General features: G+C 41.8%; 1 long non-coding RNA gene across 1 annotated transcript; it reads right to left on the bottom strand.

Annotated features, from left to right (window-relative positions):
* Positions 1-312: 312 nt before the first annotated feature.
* LOC121669852 lies at positions 313-7,674 on the bottom strand. Its single transcript, XR_006017914.1, has 3 exons — positions 6,762-7,674; positions 2,414-2,554; positions 313-436 (listed from the first exon to the last, which is right to left on the bottom strand). It is a non-coding gene; the product is annotated as an uncharacterized LOC121669852 (long non-coding RNA).
* Positions 7,675-7,720: the final 46 nt, after the last annotated feature.

Below are 7,720 nucleotides of genomic sequence, written 5' to 3'. Positions count from 1 at the left end.
GAGAATTTACACTGGTGTTAGAGGTCGAAGCACCCAAGCATCAAATTAAGCTGTATAAACCATAATAAATGGACTGCAAAGTAGATGATTTATATCTACTGCATTTCTTGGGGATGGCAAGACCAAACAATCCAATCATTTGAAATGCTGACCCAACTCTCCTAAGCATCTCTCCTTTTCAACATTGTATTCATTTATTTAGGACCAAGACATAATGGAAATACCTAATCTTTGTGCTGGAACTGGGCCCAGTACAAGAACCAAACAGAAACCACTTTGCTGCTTTTGAGCCTGTGAGCATTACTTTGACACTCTGATACAAAGCAGGCCAAATTCAAGATTTACCTAATCCACTGCTTTCAGCAACAGTCGAGTTGTACTCTGGTGCTACTGGTAAAAACTGCTGGAACAGACAGAAGTTCATCCTGGATGTCTCCTGCTCCACGGATCCCCAGAAAGAAGAGGCAGAAGGTAAGAGGTAGCAACTATCCTTCTCATCACCAGCAAAACACTGACAGACTAGCGAAGCGAAAGCTGATGACTCCAAAACAAATTAATAAGGCACAAAGAAGAGTTAGGATAGAGAAATTCAGAGAGCATTTGAGTACCAGGATATAATTCCTACAGAGATCATATGCTGTGCATGCGATCTTTTAGCACAGCTCAGTAGCCCAGCATGGCTGGTGCCCAAAACCTCCTTGCAATAGAGTATCTGACACTAAAGGCTTGTAGCCTGAGAGCCTCTACAAACAGTCCACCCCACAGACTCACTTGGGTTGCACAGTCAGTACTCAAAATAAAAATGTTTTAAATAGGTTATTTGCCCAAGAATAATGCCAAACACCCAGCAGAAACAAACGTGGCAGCAATTGTAATTACTCCACTTGATCTGCTTAACACCAAAGATCAAAATATAGACTGATAACGATGACTACAAGGTCATTCTGAAATGATCCCTTGCGGTTACTGCATCAGTAAGATATAAAAAATACTCTGTGATCCACATAACGGCCTGCTTGTCCTGCTGCCTTAATTACTGCAATTATGGATTTGCTGGAATTGAGGAAAAAAAACCCCAATGTTGTTGAGATATAGAAAAAAAGTATTATTTCCTTAGCTGAGGCTCCTCTACCAAAATTTGCAATATCCATGGAATTTCAAAGTATTGTGAATAAAGACACCTGATCCGAATTCAGAGATAATAAACGTCCAGAGAAAAAACAAAAGCAAGTTTTTCCACAAGTTCTAACATAAACAAAATGATATAATTTTCTGCTTCTCTTAATGTAGCAAACCTTTGTGAACAGATGGTAGCAGATCTGTGTGATGCAGTGGGCAGCATTTCCATATCACGCTGCTGGCAAATATCACCACCATTTAACTCATTTATTCCTGTGCACACCCTCACAACACATGGAGACGTTGCTACCTGTCAGAGGTGCTCAGCACTTACACTCGAGAGTAATTAGTGCTCAGTTCTGGCTTCTCCCTGTATTGTACCCAATGAACAGCCAGCTTTTTTATCCCTCCTTCAACGACTACAAAATTAACATTGCCCTCTGCTTTTCAGGCAAAAGCAGATAACCCAAATTCAGCCATTCTAATTTAGACAAAAAAACCTGAGGTCAAAAAAACAGCTGCTCTGCGCTTTAGGCTGGTAACATGAGAGGAGCCCCTTCTGTGAGATGAGGTGTTACATGAGCAGCACACTGAATAAAGCCTGTCCATGGCTGCCACCTCCTCAGTCCCCTTCTTACTGCCCTGCCACAGCCCTTGTGACATCAACCTTGTCTTTAACAGCATCACTTTCACTAACTGAAGGTACTGACATCCATTTCTCTCCTATGCCAGACTTTCACCACAGTTTTTCCATCAGCGGGGGCCTTATTAAAGTCTCTTCTCTATGCTGTCCAGAATTTCCCAAATATGTATAAGGGGCTTCAGCATTTGTTTAAACTGAGTTAGGGAATTCAGGAGTTTAGGGAGATGGAGAGGGGAAAAGGGAAACCAATGGATGGGTGGGACACGAACTAGGCAATCACAACAAAATCTCAAAGAAATACACACAAATTAAAGAAAACCTGCACTCTTCCCAGCAACCAAGTCACTGGCAAAACTATTTGCTTACTTAGGCTCAAATTTCACCCTTTATCTTGCCATAAGGTATATGACTGGATAGCCAGAGTGCACTTTCAGTGTATTTGTTGCAGAACATAATTAACCATGGCCAGCATCACATTCAATTCTCATATGCCATGTGCAGGGTGCAGAGAATGTCTCTGACAAGCATACATCGTTATTACAATCTCAGCATTGTCTGCAAGATCAGAACACACAGTTCACATCTCAAAATAACCCTTAGAGATTCTCAGTACTATATGAGGAGTCAAGCAAATTTCACTTTAACATGTACCTGCAGCATGCTGCAGATCAGTTTGAAGAGCAGAGAAAATCCACGTTCCTCACCAATGTGTTGATACAGGAACCAGCAATCCTCAGCTGTCTCGGCATTGACAAACTCCAGTTAGAAACCTCTACAGGCCTCTCACATTCCCTGGAGAGAAGGTACAAAGAACTGAGTTGTTGCACACACAACCCTCTTGGGGAAATATTTATTGTCAACAGTTACTTGCTTTTCATTATTTATTAGAGTAATACAAATCCCAAATAATTCAGTCACCGGTTTGAAACTATCAAGTCCATAAAGCTTTGCATATCACCTGTCATGCTTAAACTTACTGCTGCCTCTTAAAAACCTTACATGATTCATTTTAGCAACTGAATGCTTAGATAGCACTTTGTTCTCGAGATACCCCCCAGAGATGCCACTTTTAGAATACTGCATATACCTTAAATATTAATGTTCTTTATGTATTACTGCAAGAAACTTTCAAAGGCTTTTCTGTGGACACAAATTATGGGCAGATGTTAAACCAAGATCTGCTGCGAGGCAGCCAAATTGAAGTGGGGGTGTGTATGGCATTTTAAAAAGTTTTTTATTTCAGTTTTCCAGAAGATTTTGTATTTTCAACTTTTTACTCTGATTGGGAGGCGGAGGATGTGGAGGAGAATATCAGACTTTCATACAGTCCCTGTTATTATTAACTATTGTGGTCTGGCTTATATCCTCAGCTTTTTAAGAGTCAATTAGACATAAGAAACTCCCTCAATATCTTGAAATAAATTTCCACACTAAGCAGAGTTGAAGAGATGCCTCAGAGTTATGATAGTAAGATGGAATATTGATAACTACTTCACTTCATTTTGAGTGATTCATATCTGTCCTGACAGGATGCCTGGTAATGCATAAAGCAAATAAAATACTTGTGGTCTCAAAATTACCCACAGTAAACACTTTCATACTGCCCAAGCCACAGCCCACAGAGAGAAATTGCACTGTTGAGCTCAGCATAGGAAAATGCCATTGGGTTAATTAGCAATGGGTCAGCTTGAGGGCTTATGCAAGAGTCAGGAGACTTTACAGTTAATGATTAGAGACTCAAAAAACCAAACTAAACCCCACAGCACATCCATTACACCCAACAGTGACATGTTGCACAGGGGAAAAATTCAGTCTTATTTTGCACACTTCTTTTCATAATGCATTCCCTGTACAGACAGGAAAACAGTGAGATATTCCAGAGGGCACTTTGGAAGACCTAGCTAGGTACACTCAGCATGAGGTGCTGCTTTCAAAGCCTCTGCTGAGCATCTAAAGAACAAAACAAATAAAGTGTGGATACTCGTTCCACTCTTCTTCCTCACCAAATGCAAATATACCTTTAGATTAAAAGACAGTGTTTATTGAGTTTTAATACTGCAAACAGAACAATATAATAAGAGGTTCACAGTGGCTTTCAGCAGCTAAATGCACACATGATTGCATATGTTACTTGCATCTGCCGTTCAAAGGAAGCAAGACTGACAGCTATAATGTTACAAGTTTGGTTGGTTTTACTTCCAGCTTAAAAACCTATACAACAATATTTGGAAGCATGGATAATATTACAACAGCCTTAAGGTAGTTATGGTATTACCAAAAGCAGGTGAGTATTAAAAATGTTGGATTAGGATGCATTCAGGTACCTGCAGAAAATGTTAGGCAAAAAGCACAGAGCATGTAACAGGCAGATCTGCATGTTGTTTCAAAAACAGCCTACATAGGCACCAGGAAAATTCAAGAACGGTACCATATGGAAAGCTAAAAGAAAATAGCACAAGAGGAAAATCACTCCATTACAGATTCTTAATGACTCCTATAAAGTGAAGATGTATGAGCAACAGGGTGCCTTGAAGTTGAAGAAATAACCAGAACAAGAGCTACCAAGAAAGCAACTCATAAGAAGATTTTTAAACACCTATGCACTGCCAAAAGTGTTCAGCATTTAGATATCCCTAGGGAAGCAAGAGTATCAGTTACCATGAACTTTTAAAAAAAGAACAAGCAAAAGTTGTGTTGTAGCAAGGTCTTTTCAGGAGTACAGAAGGGTGAATGAATGCCCTTAAAGCCTTCTAGAGAAACACACAGAGAATGAACAACAGAAATGTACAACGGTTCACAAATTGAGATCATTCAACACAAACTTGTTCAAACAGTAATAGCAAAGGTAGAGGAAAAAATCACATTACAGTCCAGAAATAAATAGCAGAGAACAGATGCTGCATCTTATGCATTGAAGAACATGATTTTCTCCAGGTTAACACCTGAATTTGAATTCTAGAGAAAAAGAGACAAGTAGCTTTTCTTCATGGAAAAAATACATTTCAAGTACCCAGTGAAGATCTGAGACAACCATTAAGAATCAAGAGGAAAATATTCATAGATTCATAAAAACATGGGGCTCAGAAGCTCTCTTTTTTTGTGGAATGGTAAATGCCTTCAGAAGCACAAAACCCAACAAAGTGGCTTAAAACAGGGGGTGTTCTTCAAGTTTCAAGTTATCGAGGCTGAAGTGCAGCATTTCACCTTTAAAATAAAAGGCAGTCCAGCATACATATTTACCTGGCATAATGCCTCTTATGAGTGTTTTCTCTCTCTAGGCTGATGTCACTGTAAAACCTTTTGAATTTTCTGCCTTCCCATTAAACACACCACCTCTTGCCTAAGGCAAAACAATCCTCCTATCTCTTACCCCTAAGCAAAACTAGAAAAAAGTTAGATTTTTTAAATACAGAATAATGGTTTCTATATAGAAACATCATATTTACTTCTGATTATTTTGTATAATACCACTTTCTTCAGCTAAGTGAAAATTCAACTTCCTATGGCAAATGGAACCAGTTATTTCTCCATAGCACATGTGTAGTTCAGTGTTTCTTCTCTAAATTTGGATCCCTTTCCTCTGCCTCCCTTTCTCTCTGGGAGCAGCAGAAAAGATGACTGAAGTCTCAGCCTTTGAACACCTCTGGATCTGTACCTGGAGAAGCAGAGGGCAAAGCCATCCAGTCACCCTCATACATGATGCAGCCAGCCTGGAGAGGTCACCTAACCCATCCTGCCAAACCAAGCCAGGAGCAAAGAACTCTCAGCGTTCCTAACACGTTCTTAAAACACCACCTAAGGCAGCTCCAGCTTATTAGCATACATTGAATAGAGCTTTTGATTCTATACAGCTGCAGCTCTCCTGAGGTGCTGGAAGTTCCCTTCTCACAAAGTCAAGCCAAAAGAGGGAATTCCTCAGGCACACAGACTCCAGCAGAGGGACTGCAGGAACTTCTGTTTAGAGTTAAAAAGAAAATAAAGTAATAGAATAAAGCAACAAGAATTAAAGAGGTCAAGAATTAAAGAGGAAATTAAAAGATTGAAGGCCCCTTACTTACATGTTTTTACTCTTGTTTACATTTATATATACATGAAAGAGAGAGATTGTTTCATGGTCTCAGGTATAGAAATCACAGTCACATGCACTAAAAATTACTTTAATGTGAGGTACTTAAGTCACTAATAAGGAAGACTGATTTCAGGTGGGTAAAACAATCTATCAACAAAACTCAGGTGAAAATATTTGCTTTCAGGAAGAATGTGCAGATACTTGCAATGTGATTCTTGCTCAAAGTTCTGTGCACAGAGGTACCCATGTCTGTAAGTTTCCACAGCCACAAACCCAGTATTTTACACAAGAGCTACAGTCAGTCTTACTCTCATTAGGTGACAGAACACTGAGCTGAAACCAAAACTCTCCCTCACCACGGCTCTACCCAGCAAGACTGAATCAATCCTGCAGGTACTCTGCTGTCTCTGAAGACTTTGTGCCAGCACAACCAGGAAAACCCTTTCCTTTAGATTATGCTGTTCGTTCCCATTACAGCTACCAATCCAAAAGCCAGCTGCCCTTTTCAGGCATTAGGTGGGCTTTGTTCCACTCGTTAAAACAAACAAACAAAAACCCCAACCAAAACAAAAAAAGCCCCACCAAACTGGTTTTGCCTTTAAGTCCTGTTGCATGCTTTTTTTTTAAACAATCCTATTCAAAATAAAAATCATTTGTAAGTTATTACACATCTTATGTGGAAGAGCTTTCAATCAGAGAAGTTACAGAATAGTGATGGAAGCACACGAACATTACATCGTGCTTTCATGTGTAACCAGGTCAACTGAAGATCAAAATGGTTTTTTCCTCATTGCCTTTCACCCCAGCTAGAGACACTGCTCCCTTTACAAAGGGATTGCTTCTAACAAGCACGGGAGTAAACAAAATCAGAAGTATTTTCATGACAATGTTTTTTCCATTCAAATGTCACTTGACTTTGTGTTTAGTTACCTCTACACTTCGAGTAGCGTGCATTTGTGCAGTAAGAGATGAGCACTTCTAGGAAGCAGTACAAGGTAGGATGAATCCTGCAGTCTTGACTCAGGCAATAGCGCCACAGACATGAAAGGAGCGTGAGCTTTGCAGCTTCAGTTGTTAGCAACAGCGAGACCACTCTATCGGCCCGGGACAAGAAAACTGAGAATTTTCCTTATCTCATGACACACAGCATACAGAGTATTTTTCTTCCCCCACTCAGAGTTTAGAATCTCTTCCAAATACTTTTCAGGATCCAGTCTTCTCTACACCTCTGAGACAGAGAAGGAGCGGCAAAGGCTTTAGATTTCAGGAGTGCTTTTGTTTTTACAAAAAAAAATTTTGTTATTACAAATAAAGCAACAAAAGCGTCTCCGTATTTTCTGTGAGGTCACTCACTGTGCGTGAAATTCAACTGAACACCTTACTCGAAGTCCCCACACTGCGGGCACTGCTGGAGCGACGCTGGTGCATTCCCGAGAGCATCCCAAGCTTTCCGGGATATGACCAAACCAGAGGAGCCTTAACGGAAACAAACCAATCCTCCCTCAGAAGCACCGTATATATATATACATGTATACATAGGTATATATTCATACACGTATGTCCAACTACCGAGAGAGGCACCCGTGCGAGCCGGGCGGCAGAGCACCCGCACCTGCGGGGCCGAGCACACCGCTCCCCTCAGCGCCCCGCCCGCCGCGCTCCCGGGACACGCCTCCCCGCCGGAGCGCCGCCGCCGCCGCGGCAGCCGCGCCCCCGCAGCCGTGCTCCGGTGCCTGTCGCCCGTGAGGGGAGTCCCGCCCGTGAGGGGAGTGAGTCCCGCCCGTGAGGGGAGTGAGTCCCGCCCGTGAGGGGAGTCCCGCCGGCCCGCCCTGCTCACCGCACCGGCCGCGCTCCGCCGCCGCGGGGGGGCGCTCCCGCCCCCGCTCCTG

The sequence above is a fragment of the Corvus kubaryi genome, unplaced genomic scaffold, assembly GCF_017639235.1.
Source record: "Corvus kubaryi isolate FWS band 111438036 unplaced genomic scaffold, C.kubaryi_AGA036_p1.0 37394, whole genome shotgun sequence".
NCBI lineage: Eukaryota > Metazoa > Chordata > Aves > Passeriformes > Corvidae > Corvus > Corvus kubaryi.
The sequence above is the reverse complement of the archived record's forward strand: the minus strand, read 5'-3'. Positions and strand labels throughout refer to the sequence as shown.